The 18711-nt window shown below is 41.2% G+C and overlaps 1 protein-coding gene across 12 annotated transcripts in view; it reads right to left on the reverse strand.

Moving 5' to 3' along the window:
- ZBTB20 (zinc finger and BTB domain containing 20) overlaps window positions 1–18711 on the reverse strand; it is a 675920-nt gene that overhangs the window by 128666 nt on the left and 528543 nt on the right. For all 12 annotated transcript variants that reach the window (XM_072993815.2, XM_072993818.2, XM_072993813.2 and 9 more), the window contains one exon: window positions 14937–15070. The gene's annotated coding sequence lies outside the window, so the exon portion shown is untranslated. The remainder of the gene's footprint in view (window positions 1–14936; window positions 15071–18711) is intronic.

The following is an 18711-nucleotide window of genomic DNA, read 5'->3' on the forward strand; positions in this document are numbered from 1 at the left end:
CACTAGCAGGCAAGCTGTAAAAAGTTTGAACCCTGCCATTTCCCCCCTTAAAGAACCAATTGGGGGGAGATCAGTTGGGAACAAGCAGGCTGAGGGAGAGAGGCAGGCGAGGGAAGAAGGAGCTGGAGGGGGAATCTCCAACATGGCGCCCGCGTTCCCACGCTCCGGCGACCTCCCAGCTCCCGCTGATGTTTGCAGGATCCTGCGCCCTCTCGACTGCCCCCAAGTCCAGCAATCCTTCCAGCCGAGCCTCCGAGGTCCCCAGACTCCAAAAGGTGCCCCGTTCCTCCACCAACTCCACCGGGGCAGGACACCTCCCAGGCAAACAAGGGACCCCCAAGCTCCTCCAGGCAGCCGCTCACCACCGCTGAACAGGCGAACCCGGCGTCCTGCGCTCCGAGCTCCGCGCTCGCCCGTAGCGGCGTCCGTCCGCAGCGCCAGCTGCCCAGGGCCGAGATCTCTCCGGCGCATCCAGCGCGGCAAGGCTCATCTCCAGGGAGGGGGCAGGGCGTCCGACACCAGCCCGCAGGTCTTCTCCCCTCCAACAATCGTCTCCACACCAGCCCGACGCTTTCCCAAGCCTCCAAGCCCAGCGGGAAACCGGAGGAGCTCTCTCCCTGCTCCTGCTCCAACTCCGACCCCCGCTTGCGAGCTCTCGGTCAGGAACGCGGCTCCTGCTTCTCGTCAACAGCGTATGTGTGGGGGTAAGCGAGAGGGAAATAGGAGGAAATAAATAGAAATAATAAAAAATAAAAATAAAAGAGAGAGAAAAGAGTGTTGGGGGAAAAAAGAGAGAGAGAGAAAGAAGACAAGAGGCGAGCCGAGGCAGCGGAGGAACGCGCTAGCCGTCCGCCATCGGCGCCATCTTGGGCTCCAAAAAAAATAAAATAAAAAAAATGTTGTAAGCCGCCCAGAGACCTTCGGGTAGTGTGGGCGGCATATAAATAAATAAATAAATAAATAAATAAATAAATAAATAAATAAATAAATAATGTAAAAAATAAGAAAAACAAATTGTAACATGGCTTGGGCAGACTATAGAAACGCATCTGACTCATTGCCATACAGCTGGATTGACACCTGCCTAACATTTTTTGGGATTAGTAAAAATATTCAGAAGTTCCTGAAGAAAAACATGGAAAAATGGAAAACTCTCTTAATGGCCTACAGTGAAAAAATTGAGGAAGTCAGCATCAAAAGAGGAATATTTAAAGGGGATTCTTTCTCAATGCGGCTGTTTAACATCTCACTAATCCCCTTGTCAATAATTTTAAATAAAACTGAACTGGGCTACAATATTTCAGAACAAGCAGGAACAAAATCAATCATCTGTTATATATTAATGACCTAAAATTATATGCAAAAAGTTCTATGGAGATAGACTCTCTGCTAAACACATTGAATATTCAGAGAAGATATTCAAATGATATTTTGAATTGACAAATGGGCAGCTCTGTCTATACATTGCTGCAAATTCCAAAAACTAGATGGAATAGAATGAAAAAAGTGATATTATAAAATTAATATCCAGTGATGAAAATTATATATATGTTGCAATACTAGAAGCATAATAGCACCTGCACACAAAAGTTAAAGAACTGATAGAAAGGGAATACATCAAAAGACTGCAGAAAATCTTAAAATCAAAATTAAATGGTTGAAATACAATCAAAGCCATAAACACATGGGCAGTACTAGTAATTAGCTATATAGCTGGAATACTAGATTGGACTCAAAACGAATTAAAATAATTGGATAGAAAAAAAATGAAAACTAATGAGCATGAATCATGCACTACATCAAAAAGTGATTTGGACAGAATGATAAAATGATATTATGATTTAAATATAATACTTCTCTAATTCTTTTTAAATTTTAGTATACTTACTGTTTTAGCTTTTAAATAATATTTTAGTGATGTAAGCTGCCATGGAACAAAGGCGGCATAAAAATGATTCAAATAAACAAATAATAAATAAATAAATTATATTTACCACAAGAAGACTGAGACACCTTGAACATTACACACCTGCATAGGCATCCTTCAGTCTCGAGAGACTATGGTAACATGCTCTGAATCGAGGAGTGTCCTCTCCAGAGCATGAAGCCCGGGTAAGGTAATATGGAGGATAGGCTGTTACCCAAGCAGCAGATCCCCCCTCTCCACATTGCTGAAATGGTCCAATGGAAAGGCAAGAGCCAATACAACTGGTTCCAGCAATGTCGCAGGAGTTGGCAGAAAGACACATGCTGCCTTCGGGACTCCGGATTTTGCCTCGAGGTTAACTCCTGAAGCCTTTTCCATGAGTGGATATAGCCACAAGGCAGTGGAGGTTTGAAATTGGAGTTTTCCTTCTCCTAGATGGGCTGCCTTCCATGGCTGACGAGCCCCACCTACCCGGCATTTACACACCAGACATGATAGTAACAGAATGAAGAAATATCTGGTTCACTAACACTGTAATTCTAGGGGATATCAGAGTTCAAAATAAAGAATCAAAAAAACTGACAGAATACAGAGATCTGACAATCAAAACATCTCACTTGTGGATGAAACACACTTCAATGGTCCCCGTAGTCATTGAGGCTTTGGGAACAATATCAATAAATTTCACAGTATTACAAGCAGCTGCAGATCTCAAAAACACTATCAGAGCTACAAAAAAGAGCAATAATCGGATCAGCATACATACTGAGCTGATATCTGATACTTAGGTTTTTGGTTAAAACTTGTATCTGCCATATAATACGAATATAATCTGCCATATAATACGAATTACAATTTTTTAAATAATTTTGATTGTTTGGATTTCTGAATCAGCAGCAGCAGCAGCATTGTAGAACTGCAGAGCTTGAATGGACTCTTTGGATCAATTCTAGTCCTTGTCAAGGAGACCCAATGGAGATTCGAACTACCAACTTCCAGCTCTGCAGTCAGATATCTACACCACTGAACTATCCAGCAGCCCCATGTGTGGCTTCCGCTTTTACAATCTTCTGGGGAGGCCATTCTCTCAGTTTGAGTGCCTTCTCAATCTTGTTTGGTGAGGACACGAGAGACGTCCTCCTCCTCAATGGTGAGAAAGGTGGCATATAAATAAACACATACGCACACACCACACACAGAATCCTATTGGACATTAATACTGGATATGCACACTATGTATATTGTACTGGCAAGCTCCCATTAATCAACCAGTTGATGCTCACATTCTTGATCATATGCCAGTCATGTGATGTGGAGCTCAACCAGGAATACAAGTAACAGATAATTAGAGACAATTTGCCACTGTAATAAATGCAATTATACTTACACTGGCATAAATCTCCAATAGGATTCAGGTTGCTGTTCTTTTTCCACCATGATAGTGAACTTGTTCATTTGGTGGTGGATGGTCTAGAACAGATTGATGATGCCCATGTTTCTAAAATGATAAACATTTAACTAAACTTTCTAGAATTACCATACTATGACATTTAAATAAAAAAGAAAGTGCAAAACTGGATTTACAGTTGAAGACTAAGACAAAAAAAAAGACTACAGAAAAAGTGTTATTGTTATGTGCCATCAAGGCAGAACCAAATAACAATGATCCTAACAGAGCTTTCAAATTAAGTGAGATATTTAAGGAATCATTTTACCAGTTCCACACCTCCAGTGAGCTTCCATAGCTGAGTAGGAATTCAAACCCAGGCCTCCTGACTCCTAGTCTGTCACTCAATCCATTATATCAAACTGGGTATCTACAGAAGAATTCATAGGTGTGCTTGATGGGAACATGAGAAAGGGCCTTCTCTGTTGCTGCTCCTAGACTCTGGAACTCCCTCCCATGAGAGGTCACGCTGGCCCCATGTTTGCTTTTCTTCCACAAGCAGAAAAAGACCTGCCTCTTAAGGCAGGTTTTCCCTTAGCTTTCTGAGATGGGTTTTTAAATGCTTTCTTGTGCCTGGTTGCTTTTAATTTTATTTTTGGTATTGATTTTATCTGTAATTTTAATATATTTGTTTAATTTTTTTGATATTTGTATTCATACTGTTTTTCAGCTTTTAAATATTGTTTTTTTTAATGATGTAAGCTCCCTTGGATTATTTTAAGGACAAATGCAGGTTATAATTATTTTAAATAAATGTTGTTTATTCATTTAGTTGTGTCCGACTCTTCATGACCCCATGGACCAGAGCACACCAGGCCCTCCTGTCTTCCACTGCTTTCCGGAGTTGGGTTAAATTCATGTTGGTAGCTTCAATGACACTGTCCTCTGTCGTCCCTTTCTCCTCGCGCCTTCCACTTTCCGAACATCAGGGTATTTTCCTGAAAGTCTTCTCTTCTCATGAGATGGCCAAAGTATTGGAGCCTCAGCTTCAGGATCTGTCCTTCCAGTGAGCACTCAGGATTGATTTCCTTCAGAATGGATAGGTTTGTTCTTGCAGTCCAGGGGACTCTCAAGAGCCTCCTCCAGCACCACAATTCAAAATCATCAATTCTTCGATGGTCAGCTTTCTTTATGATACAGCTCTCACTTCCATACATCACTACAGGAAAAACCATAGCTTTGACTATGCAGACTTTTCTTCACAAGGTGATGTCTCTGTTTTTTATTTTATTTGAAATAAATAAATAAATTTAATTTTGATGATAAAAAATTCCAAGTTGATAAAGATTTTCTATATTTTGGTTCAGTCATCAATCCAGAAGGAGATGGAAGCCAAGAAATCAGAAGACAACTGAGAGTCGATAAAGCAGCTATGAAGGAACTTAAAAAGATGATTAAGTTTAATGATGTGTTGCTAGAAATCAAGGCCCAAATCACCTATAATATGGTATTTTCAATTACAGTGCACAGATAGAAAACAGGGCAATGAAGAAAACTGATGGGGAGAAAAATCAGGAGGAGGAGAGACTTATGGATACCGTGAATTGTCAGAAAGACAGCAGGTTCTAGATCAAATCAAGCCTGAACTCTCACTAGAAACCAAAATAACTAAACTAAAACTGTTGTACTTCTGGCATGGCATGAAAAGGCTGTACTGGTAGGAAAAGATAATAATGCTAGGAAAAGTTTAAGATAATCATGAGACTCTCATAGTCTGCCACTCTTGGACAGAAAGCAAAGGGGGTAATTTTGTTACAGTACTTCTCTGTGCAAAATGCATACACACATTGGAATTGTTGGGAGACATGTTGTTGGATTCCTCTGAAATTTTGTGGATTTTGTCTTGGCAGAAATGCCAAGCTATGTAGTATTATTAGAATTCTCATGTAAAATGGCATGCCTTCTAGAAATTCACTAGAAAAGGAATTAAGCTGTGCAAGATTTGGCAGCTTCCTATGCAAAAGAACAGGCAATCAATCTATAGGAAAAGAGACCACAGTCTCATTTTTGTGAGATGCCAAGAAATCTCACTGATGCAAGGGAAAATCTTGATGGGAAATCTCAGTATGATGATGCTAAAAAATAAACCAAGACAAATAAATATTACTAGTAATCATCACATCCATATTTGCACACAATTTAAAAAAAGAGGATAGGCTACCATGAGATGGTTGGAATCAATAAAGGAAACCATGACCATTCGTTTGCAAGATCTGAACAGAGCTCATAATGATAGGACCTTTGGAGAAACTTGACAGCATGTAACAACAATAATATATAATACACTGTCACTGAACAAAAATCCCACTGAGAGGTACTTCTGCGTTTCCTTCCCTCCCTCACTCCAGTTGTTTCAAAATATAAGGACTAGCACAGAATATTTAGAATTCCTGGCTTATTTTTAACAGTGTATATGTGTGTGTGTGTGCGCGCGTGTGTGTGCATGCATACACATGTGATCTAAATGTGTCTATTTATTATTTGAACACTGTTTTAATACAGAAGTTTTAAATCTTGCAACAAAGAAGCACCTGTAGGCTTACAACAGAGTTTCTGACAGTTCTTTATAAAGACAGACAGAAATCAAGAATGACATTAAAGTCACTGTTGGTTAAAACCAAAATGTTCTACAACAACTTTTCCTAGGCTGTCACATTCCAAGAGAGGCTATCAATAAACTTTGCAAAGAGAGGATTGCAGTTCTGTCTTTTTGTATTTAAGAAGCTGTCAAAATTTTGACTGGTTGACATTCCATCAGGTACTACAGTTGTTATGCACTAACATGCACAGTACAATGCCTGTGAATAACCCAAAGTAGAAACAAGGGTGGATAAATGGGAGCTCCCCAAACTATGCATTTTACATGGCAAATGTTTTACTTTTAGATTATGCAAAGTAAATAATGCAAATAAAACCTTGGATGCGTTTCTCAGTATGCAATTATGAATTTCAGAAACAATTCGAACATTGTACAGAAAATGTACTAGGCATGAGAAAAAAACTTTAAAACACACTGAAAAAACAAATATTTGGGGGGGGAATCTATTTGGCTGTATTAGCTAATGGAAAACAGTATGTACTTTCCTGTTGATCTGTGCATTGTAGTAAGTTATCTCTGAAGTCTATGATTGTCAGTATGGACTCTAGGCCAAAGAAAGAAGTGTCAGTGATAACTATAGATTTTCAGGATGATCTTCACATGAACATGTCATGGAACAACAGTGTGCATGTTAATTCCCACCTACAGACAACCCCCCATGAATGTCACAGACATTCACACATTGATTGCAAAACTCTGAAGAAAGCTCTTTACATTTGGCTGCACACATGTATAAACCACCATCATGGTACTATGCCATTGGTGGGTCAGTGAGGATGCTCAGGGTGAAGAATTCTGTGGGACTATATTCCAATCACACCTTTAGGGCTTGGACTGATTCATACTTCTTTAATATATCCACAGAGACAGCTGCAAACTAACACAAAGTATGTCAAAACAGCAAGAAAATACAAATCAGAAGCACATTGTCAATTTCTTCTGATGTCATATAGTCAAGTTGCCAAATCCTTATAAGCACAATTAAGAAAACTATCTTGTTAAATATTCAGCATTAAAATATTAAAAGGTCCTTTAGCCCTGATTCAGTTTATGTGCGAGAAAGACTCCCCCTAAAAATATGGTAATAGAGTTAAAGAATTAAACATACTGTTATCAGATCATGCTGCTGAAGTGACACAAACATTTCAGCATCTGATTTTCTGAAATTGTAAGTAAAAACTAGAGCTTCTTTTCATCTGCCTGTACTAGTGTTCTAGTAAGTTAAAACCTTATGTGGTCTTACAAAAAGCTCAAATATAAGACAATGCCTTTCCCTTGGTTGCTCATTTCCCCAAACTAATATAGCACCAACACAAGGAGAGGAATTGGTGTTATACAATATTGTCTTTCTCTGTAACTTTCACTTCTCAAAAATTAAAACAACAATAAATATTAAAATGTATTTTAATCATAAACTTTGAATTTGGGAACATATTAATGATATATGTTTCACACCTGAATTGATTTTCAGTCTCTTTCTGCATCAAATTTTATGCCTCCTCTTGAACTTAATAATCACTATAGCCCTGTGACAACCCACATCCAATCCTTCAACTATTAATCCCTTTCATTTCTGATACCCTGCTTTCTCCTAGATCAAGCAGTACTCCTTTTCTCTTACTCTGTTTACTTGTATGTTTCACACAGAAATTTACTGCATTTCCTTCTATACAGTGGGGATTTCCCCCTGAAAGCAGTGAAATTGACTTTTTTCATGTGTATTTCAAAGGGATATAATCATTAATCTTAGGTGGATTACAGCCATGGTCTAGGACCAAGTCAAACTATATGCTAAACTTAAACTGAATATCTGATAATCAGGTATTACAGTAAAGAAACTCTAATAGTTTAGAATTAGTGAAAGGAGAAAAGAGAGATTTCTCTATAAAGGACTTGGTTGTGGCAGAACACACAGTCATTTAGAATCAAGAGGAAGCACATTATATTGGATTGTACTTTCAGAAGCATATATTTTTTCTAGCTATTACCTCCATTGTCACCAAGTGCCCTATCAGCCAATGACAAAATGAGTAAAAGACAGAAACTGAATTTCTTTTCTATGCCAGAAACATACTTTACAGACTTAAACTCTTTCTAAAACATTATTTTTAATCTCAGGAACATTTATGTACATGTTCTAACAGTTTCTCTTGCATATTAGGAAGGCAAGAGATTCCAAATATAATACAGAAGGAAAGAAACAGAAAAGTTAAAACTACTAGAGAATGCTCTGTGGGATTATCAAGATAGGAAAACTTTGCAGATGTTACTGTCTCTCTAGAGGAATAAATGCATGCATTTTAATATTCTAAGCAGCTGGTTCCTGTTTGAATGCCATCAGGATGATTCAGCCATCTACCAGAAACACCAGTAACAGCAAGTGAACTCATGTAGAGAAATACAAAATCCCTCTGTTTTTAGGAGTTTGCTGCTACTTTCACATTACAAAAGATGTATTAAATTACTACCAATATCACCAAAAGCCAATAATTTGAAAGGAAAAGCAAACAAACAAATCTAGTACTTAACGAAAGACAGTGTCTCTTTATGATGAACAACACATTAAACAAACATTATATGAACATCCACACTTTTAGGTATCCTTTACTATTTCTCATTCATTGCTCCCTGTTAGTTTCTGTGCTCAATTTAAGGTCCTGGCATAACTTATTAAATCCTTAATGGTTTAGGACCTTGATATTTGATTGAACGTCTTTCCAGAAAAAAATAGCTATCCATTCCACATGCTCCTTCCAGTCCTTGATGTTAAGACCTATAACACTTAAGAGGCCAATAAAGTCAACACGAGGAACCAAACTTTCTCAATTGTGCCCCCTTTCCCCTGGAACAAGCTTCCTACAAAGGTTCACCAGACATAATCCCTCTCTGATTTCAGAAAGCTAATTAAAGCTGAATTATATAAAGCTGCATTCTACTAGTGTAAATTTGTCCTGAGATGTCCAAACGGCTTCTAATTGGTGTATTTTTAATTTAAAAGTAGTTTCAATTAGTCATAACGTTTATTTGTATTTTATTATATTACAGTGGTGCCTCGCATAACGATGTTAATTGGTTCCAGAAAAAAAAACGTTATGTGAAAACATCGTTATGTGAAGCACCATTTCCCATAGAGATGCATTGAAAACCGGATAATCCGTTCCAATTGGAACGGATTATCCGGTTTTCTCTCTCCCCCCCGCGGCTTGGATCTGACCCACGGCGGCTACCTCAGCCATGGCTGGACTCCCTAGAGTCCGGCCATGGCTGGGGTAGCCACCGCGGCTCGGATCCAAGCCCCGCTGCTCAGCTGGGGGAAAATGTCGGCAGTGGGCTGCGGCCTCGGAAGGACCCCGAAGCCACCGTCCCCTGCCGACAATTCCCTTCCGAGCTCCGGGGACAGGCTGGGGGGTGAATCGGGAAGCTTGAAGCCTCTCCGCGCTGCTTACCCAGGCCGTTCCCGGACTTCCAGAAGTCTGGGAACGGCCGGGGTAGGCGGCGCGGAGAGGCTTCAAGCTCCCCGATTCACCCCCCAGCCTGTCCCCGATGCTTGAAGCCTCCGGGAACAGCCTGGGTAGGCGGCGCGGAGAGGCTTCAAGCATCGGGGACAGGCTGGGGGGTGGACCGGGGAGCTTGAAGCCTCTCCGCGCTGCTTACACAGGCTGTTCCCGGACTTCCAGAAGTCTGGGAACGGCCTGGGTAGGGGGCGCGGAGAGGCTTCAAGCAGCGGGGACAGGCTGGGGGGTGGACCGGGGAGCTTGAAGCCTCTCCGCGCTGCTTACACAGGCTGTTCCCGGACTTCCAGAAGTCTGGGAACGGCCTGGGTAGGCGGCGCGGAGAGGCTTCAAGCAGCGGGGACAGGCTGGGGGGTGGACCGGGGGCTTGAAGCCTCTCCGCGCTGCTTACACAGGCTGTTCCCGGACTTCCAGAAGTCTGGGAACGGCCGGGGTAGGCGGCGCGGAGAGGCTTCAAGCTCCCCAGTCCACCCCCCAGCCTGTCCCCGATGCTTGAAGCCTCCTTGCGCCGCCTACCCAGGCTGTTCTCCGGGTTGCCAGGGCTGGAGATCGGAGCGGACAGAGAGGCAGCCCGAAGCTCGAAGGGGTTTGCGAAGCTGGCTTTCTAGCCAGCTTCGCAAACACCCTCCCCGCCGCCCATCAGCTGTTCTTCGGGCTGCCTCTCTGTCCGCTCGGATCTCCAGCCCGGGTTGCCAGGGCTGGAGATCGGAGCGGACAGAGAGGCAGCCCGAAGCTCGAAGGGGTTTGCGAAGCTGTCTTTCTAGCCAGCTTCGCAAACACCCTCCCCGCCGCCCGTCAGCTGTTCTTCGGGCTGCCTCTCTGTCCGCTCGGATCTCCAGCCCGGGTTGCCAGGGCTGGAGATCGGAGCGGACAGAGAGGCAGCCCGAAGCTCGAAGGGGTTTGCGAAGCTGGCTTTCTAGCCAGCTTCGCAAACACCCTCCCCGCCGCCCGTCAGCTGTTCTTCGGGCTGCCTCTCTGTCCGCTCGGATCTCCAGCCCGGGTTGCCAGGGCTGGAGATCGGAGCGGACAGAGAGGCAGCCCGAAGCTCGAAGGGGTTTGCGAAGCTGGCTTTCTAGCCAGCTTCGCAAACACCCTCCCCGCCGCCCGTCAGCTGTTCTTCGGGCTGCCTCTCTGTCCGCTCGGATCTCCAGCCCGGGTTGCCAGGGCTGGAGATCGGAGCGGACAGAGAGGCAGCCCGAAGCTCGAAGGGGTTTGCGAAGCTGTCTTTCTAGCCAGCTTCGCAAACACCCTCCCCGCCGCCCGTCAGCTGTTCTTCGGGCTGCCTCTCTGTCCGCTCGGATCTCCAGCCCGGGTTGCCAGGGCTGGAGATCGGAGCGGACAGAGAGGCAGCCCGAAGCTCGAAGGGGTTTGCGAAGCTGGCTTTCTAGCCAGCTTCGCAAACACCCTCCCCGCCGCCCGTCAGCTGTTCTTCGGGCTGCCTCTCTGTCCGCTCGGATCTCCAGCCCGGGTTGCCAGGGCTGGAGATCGGAGCGGACAGAGAGGCAGCCCGAAGCTCGAAGGGGTTTGCGAAGCTGGCTTTCTAGCCAGCTTCGCAAACACCCTCCCCGCCGCCCGTCAGCTGTTCTTCGGGCTGCCTCTCTGTCCGCTCGGATCTCCAGCCCGGGTTGTCAGGGCTGGAGATCGGAGCGCACAGAGAGGTAGCCCGAAGAACAGCTGATGGGCGGCGGGGAGGGGTTTGCGAAACTGGCTCGAAAGCCAGCTTCGCAAAAAAAACCCACCCATCAGCTGTTCTTCGGGGCTCGCTCTCTCCACCCCCTGAAACACAGCTGATCAGTGGGGGCTTTGTGATGATCGTGGGGAAGCGCTTCCCCACAATCATCGCAAAGCGATTTTCCCCCATTTAAAACATCGTAATGCGATCGCTTTTGCGATCGCAAAAGATGAATCGTTATACGGATTCATCGTTAAACGGGGCATTCGTTAAACGAGGCACCACTGTATTTACATTCATTGCATCTTTTCTTTTTCTTTTTGTCTTTTAAATAAGTTTTAGCAATTCTGAAATTTAAGCAGGCAGGTTAGTACCAGGTAGTTTGATGATTCCTAATGCCCAAACCAAATGCATCTGGCAGTTTCCAAGCAGAGTACATGTAACCCAGGCTACATTTTCATCTTGTTTTAGTTTATTTCTACTTGCATTGTAGTTTTAAGTCACTGTGGGTACTTTAGCAGAGAGATGACGCTTAAATATTGGAAAGAAGTAGGAGTAATATGCCATGTTAAACTTCAAACAATACAACTAACACTCTAATTCACTTCTAGCTGTTTTGTACTTCTATTTAAGTATATTTAATTCATTGTCAATCCCAACTGTGATCAAAACCTGGCAGTAGCAAACATAATAAGCCTAACAAGAGACCAACAGTTTCCTATAAGGAACAAGGCAGGTATCGGAGATTCTTTTTTTTTTAAATGCCATCCACAACTCTGATTTATTTTAAAACAAGGAATATTCCTAGAAATGCAGCTGCTATGAATATCTAATTACAGGAAAAATTGTGCAAAGCTACTTGGTCATGCACTATTATGCATACAATACTACTATGTAAGTAAGTACATGATCCTCACAGAAAAATAACAGTGTTAATCTAGTAACCACATTTAATAACTGCTGTTTTGTACACCACAGCTCTAACTTTTTAACTTGGTTAAAATGGAACACCATGGTTAAAGAACAGAGCATGTGACCCATGCATGCTTCAGTCTGTTATATATTTGAAATCTTATATGATTAAGCTATCTTTGCAATTACCAGTATTTGGAAGGTTTCAGAAAAATATAGAATTAGAATGAAAACAGTTTAGAAAAGCTTTGTATTTTTAAAAAAAACTTACTAATATTTGCCACTGTAAAAACTGTTCAAGTGGCTGGAATTCCACCCTAATATTGATAGGATGGGTTTTTAGCACATCTTCAATTTTATAGGGTCAACTCAAGGCTGCACTGTTATTACAAAAATGTATGATAACAGAATATATATATATATATATATATATGGCCGAATGAGACAAAGGAGGTAAAGATGGCCATAATTGGTTTGGTATCTGTGTGGGATTTTTGATGGACAAATCTGTTGATCATTTAACTTTATTATTAGAACCATAGGTCAGCATTCTGTTATAATACTCTTGTTAAAGATTTTATATATAAAGATTATACACACACACACACATTCAGTGGTGCCTCGCATTACGACGTTAATTCGTTCCAGCGAAATCGCTGTAGAATGAAAACGTTGTAATGCGAAAAGAAAAAGCCCATTGAAACGCATTAAAACTCATTTAATACGTTCCAAAGGGCTTGAAACTCACCGTCCAGCGAAGATCCTCCATAGGGCGGCCATTTTCGGTGCCTGTAATGCGAGGAATCCGTCCCAGAAAACAGCGGGAGGGGGGCATTTTGTTTACCCGGTGGCCATTTTGAAACCGCTGATCAGCTGTTGGAAAATCATCGTTTTGCGAAGAATCGGTTCCCGAAGCAGGGAACCGATCATTGCAAAGCGAAATTCCCCCATAGGAAACATCGTTTTGCGATCTCAAAAGCGATTGCAAAAACTTCGTTGAATGTGATTTCGTCGTTAAATGGGGCAATCGTAAAGCGAGGCACCACTCTGTGTGTGTGTGTGTGTGTATAATCTTTAACAAGAACAAATTATGACAAGAGCAATATATATAACTATTCTTGGTTCACTGAACAGTCCAAATAATAATAATAAATTAAAAAAAAATTCAAAATGCCATTGCTTTGATTGTAAGGTGCCAATTGTTTGCTTTATCTGACTTACGTCCTCTTGAGGTAGTTCAAACCAAATTTTTGACATCTATTCTGACTGTACCTCCATGTACACCTAATGTAGCCCTTCGTTTGGAGGCTAGCCTAATTGCCATAAGAGCACGCGTCAAAGTCCACATGTTTAATTACTGGCTAAAGCTTCTCTTCTCTTCAGAAGGCTTGGCACAGATGTCACATTTGACTCCTTTCAATCAGAATGGAAACTACAACTTACTAAAGAAATAAGGCAAATGGGCTTTTCCACCAATGCTCTTTTGGCGATGGGGCATGTCGATGCTAAAGGGACACTCAAACAAAGAACTTGGGATATAGAACTTCAAGAGCATATGAGTGAGTCAGGCAAATACAGTGTTGTTACTAATACAGAAATGCCTTTACAATATCTTCATAACCAACCTCCTGAGCCCAATCATTCTCAGATATCCAGGGAGACCTGATGAATTTTACATCAAGCTACTTCTTTCCAATCAACACTCCCTTATGACATGCTCTGCAGCAAAATTTTGTGCAGCAGCAATGGCACAGCGTTCCCTTATAGTCTTCTGAGTTCATAGGTTGACTGGTTTTAGCATGAGGGAGATTTATTGTCAAGCGTAGAGAAATGTTCTGGTCCCAACCGAAGGGAGGAAATATTTACAGATCTTTACAAATCTGTAGGAAGGACTTCTTATAACCCAAAGACCCTGTCCAAACCAGTTTGCCCTCGACGATCCAATGGTTCAAAGGATAGCTATAAAATGCTGTATTTGATTCTCCCCATATTTTACAACCAGTACACAATTACTTGCTGTACAATTTTTAAATTACATTTTGTATATTTTAACTATATAATATGTTTATGAAGTGGCTGTACACTTTTTAATTGCATATTTTATATTTTAACCACATAATATGTTTTATGAACTGATTGTACATTTTTAAACAGCATTTTGTATATTTTAGCCATAAATATGTTTTATGAGCTGGTCACCCAATCGTAATAAATAAATTCAAATAGATTGTAAGGTAAGTTAAGTAAATGCAAGGACAGACTTCAGTTCCTTTTCTTGTGCCCCAAATCCTCTCCAGAAACAAGGACTTCATTCTCAGTCATATGGAATTAAAAGAGCTGCTACATGAGATAACCACAAAGGATACATCCATTATATGTGTTCTGTGAAGTCAATCCTGGCTTTCCTGCACAAGTTATATGATACAATATTTCCTATATATGACTATTGAAATACCGTATGGGACTTGCATGTGGGTTACCATTTACTTCCTTACAAATGGAAATGCATTTCTACATAAGCATTTCACCATGAATCCGCATGGATTCAAACGCCTTACTTTTTTCCTTTAAAGTGTACCATACAGAACAGCTTCAGGTATTCAGATGAAATTCACATTTTAAATAGCACCCCATGCCAATCATCTGACATCTTTTTTTGGCCAACTGATCTTCACATGTTAAAGCAAAAGAAATAGTACTAAGTTAACTATATGGAATATTATTATCTATGCCCACTATACTATGGAATGCTAGAAGAAACATTACCAGCTTTATTTTGTTGGTTTAAGAAGAAATAAGTGACAACGAACACAGGAGACAAAGCTGCGAAAATAAAGGAAATTATTGATGCATTAAAGTCAACTTACATTTGAAGAAGCAATGTGGCCTTATGATTTATCAAGCACTCAGGATGCAAAATTTGCAAAATCTGCTTTGCGACTCTTATGCAGAATTGGTCGACATGAACCATCAACAAACTTGTCTGAAGATACTTGTTGGTCTGTAAAATACAATTCATTCATCCATTTAGTTATATGCTACTTTCTGTCTGTTTACACAACACCCAAACTGTTTACTACAAGCAAGCATCTGACAGTAAAAATTATGGCAGATCTACAGTAACAAAACAGATAGTAGAAAAAAAATCCATAGTTAAAAACAACATTATAAGTAATACCAAAACACATCAGCATTTTGAAAATGCCATTTTCCCACTTGACTACAGAAACGGATGATAAAAGAGCCTGACATATTTCAATAAGGAAAACATTTCATGGCAAAAGTGCTATATGGCTACCCTTTGTAATTCTTAGATCAAAAAAGGGTACAGTATATGCAAAGTGAAACTTCCACAAATCTCTTAAGGCACACAGATGTGTATGGTAATAAGAGGTGCTCTTCATAAGTGCAGCAGGATGTGGGCTGGTTAACGTTCAAAGGGTTCCTTCCATCTCATATAGAAGAGCTAGAACCAAACAAGCATTTTAGTGTGCACTAAGACAGGAGCATAATGTGACACAACTCTGCATTCTGCCCCACAGGTTTTGAACAATCTGCAGAGGTAATCCTACATACAGTAAGTTGAAATAACTCGTTGGGAAACTGGAGGACTGTCAAAAACCGTATCCAATATCAGTTACTACAGGTAGCTTTCAGTCTAAGCTTAGTTGTTGCTTTTAAATCTCAAGATTCTACTAATGAGAATCTTGATCAACAACAGTCTAGAAACAAGCACTACAAACCTAGCAAAACAAGCAAAATCACAAGTCTGTGCTGTTCTCATTACCGGTAACCTTACTGACTTTATTATCAAAAGGTCCTCTTGAGGGGAAAGGTGAGATATAACTATTTTAACTAACTAACTGACTGACTAAGTTCTATCTTGTCTTCATAAAACTTTAGTTTTCAGCCTTTGCCTAGCTACAACTGCATTTGAGCACTTGATCAATTGTCCAGTGTGCTTCTCATTCTGATGGAATAAAAAAGAACTGAGTGACACTGGAATACTGATAACAATATACTCGAAATTGGTAAAAAATATTCCACCAGCTACACAGAAATGTTCAAAAGCAAATGATGCTGCTAATAGCAGAATGACAATAAGGCTTATAATGTGTGGCTAAGGAACCTCTGATTCATAAGGTAGGATAAAGCTCCTTTAATACACTTCACTGGCCATGCTGACTGGGGTTTCTGGGAGTCTTAAATCCAAAAGAATAAAAGGGTTAATTTTAATCAAACAAATGGTTAATTTTCATCAAACATTGGTGTGACTTGCAGATACTACTATAATAGTGAATACTGCAGGTGGTACTATAATAGTGAATATTACTGGTAATTACAGAAAAGTCTTAAAGATGTAAAAAGTGTGTGTGTGTGTGTGTGTGTGTGTGTGTGTGTGTGTGTGTGTGTGTGTTTGATCTAAAGTCACTAGTACGCTTCAGTTAAATGCTGCCAACTCGAGTGGAAGCAGCAGTGTTTTAAACCACTGGTTCTTAACCTTGGGTTACTCAGGAGTTTTGGACTGCAACTCCCAGAAGCCTTCACCACCAGCTGTCCTGACTGGGGTTTCTGGGAGTTGCAGTTCAAAAGCATCCAAGTAACAAAGGTTAAGAACCACTGTTTTAAACAATGTCCCAGCCATGTTCACTCTAAGTTTACATAGAAAACCCAAGTTTCTTCAGAAAGCACATACAGAAGCAAAAGAAATGTTATAGATTTGTGTTCCTAGTTTGAATAATACTTCATCCTACTGAAACAAGAGTAGTTTGAAACATTACATTGGTGAAAAGTTTTCATGTTTGCTTCATAAATATAATACATAAATACAAGTAGCATATATGCAAATCTGTTGCCATATATAATCTAGCTACATTTACTGAAGACCTGCTTACTGAAGTAACAGTATGGGGTTTGTTATCATGTATAGTGCAAGCAAATGTTCCAGTTCACAGCAATTCTATGTATCTTCCTGGCAGGTAATTCTCAGGTAGACCTTTTCAGTAGTGGCATCACAACTAGGGAACTGCCTTGTGAGACACATTCACCTATGATATTTCTAGTACTTGGTACAGACTTTGCTATTCACACTGTCTTTTAGAACAGTGGTTCTTAACCTTTTTGAAAGAAACGCCCCTTGAGCCATTGAGGAAATTATCATCGCCCCCCTCCCCACGGTGATGATACCTTTTTTATTTATTTTTTTATTTTTATTTATTTATTTATTTATTTATTTATTTATTTATTTATTTATTTATTTATTTATTTATTTATGACACATAAATCCAATGACCCCTGAAAACAAAATTCAATTCCAAGAAAATGAAATGCTCCAGCGTCCCCTTACCGCCCCCCTTCTGCTCCGGCGCCCCCACGCCGCCCCTTTTCGTTCTACCACCCCCCTGAAAAATGAAATTGCCCCCTGGGGGGCATTATAGCCCACGTTAAGAACCACTGTTTTAGAAGACTTCCGGCTTGAGAAGAGGGACGTTTGTGCTGAGCTCCACTCCCTTTTAATTTTAATCACCATTATATTACTATTTATATTATTTTTTATCTATTTTAACCTTCAAGTTTTGTAATTAGTCTTATAAACAAGCTTCGTAGTTGTTACTGTTGGTGACAGATTCCCTGCAGTTGGAGTTTTGCTCCCTTGTGAAGGCAGAGTGCCGATAAGGCCAGACAGCTTTGTGGATATTTGGTGGATTTATCAGCTTGGTCTTTATCTAGAAGAGCTGTTAACACCAGCAAACAACTGAGGACTATAAAAATTCTGGCCTTCAGAAGGAAACAGACAGTGTGGGCATCGCAGCGGACTCACTGCCTTTTGTCAGCTCCTTCCAGAAGGAAGGAGAGGGAGAGAGAAAAGATGAGAGCTTTGCTGACCTGGAGGGGTGTTGCTGCTGTTTCCAACTTAGTTTGGCCCTGCGTCATTGCCTTGGTAACTCTTCAAGTTACCGAGTAGATTGAACTGTTTGCCCCCTTTCTTTGCCTTTACAAATTTGATGCCTAGACCCAAAGGTTTCATTAGGAGGAACTCTGTCACAGCACTCCCGGCCCTACTATTAGGGCCCACTCCCATGGAAGAACCAGAAGATATTCTGGATTTCACGTTAATGACCCCTGTGTGCAATCTATTCAAAATGAACTGCTACCATGCATTGTTCCAATTTCAGAACTTAAGAATCAGGAGCTGGTGTGCTAACGTCCTTGTGTCAGGAGCTGTTCAGAACTCCTGACAAGGTTGGTTTATTCCCCCTCCCCCCCCCGGATAACAACCCAGATGGGATCATTAGGGTGGTTGAGAAGGTGGGAGGTGACACAACAAAGAAACACTGGAAACAAATTAAGATTACCAACTTTGTTAAATCAGGGAGCAACATACTCATAGAGTGGACCATAAGGAGTCTGATTACTTTAGGAAGTGAAGTAGCTCCATAACTGACTTGCCAGACAGTGTTGCTGATAATTCTCAGATGCTGGACACCATATACCTACAGTGGACCCTTGACTTACAGACGGCTTGACTTACAGACTTTTTGAGTTACAGACTTCTCTGGCCGCAAAATTTAGATTTGACTTGCAGACTGAGATTTGACTTACAGGCCAGAAAAAAACCAAAATGGAACAAAAATGGCCTGT

This window comes from Pogona vitticeps, chromosome 3 (assembly GCF_051106095.1).
Source record: "Pogona vitticeps strain Pit_001003342236 chromosome 3, PviZW2.1, whole genome shotgun sequence".
In the NCBI taxonomy this organism is placed as follows: domain Eukaryota; kingdom Metazoa; phylum Chordata; class Lepidosauria; order Squamata; family Agamidae; genus Pogona; species Pogona vitticeps.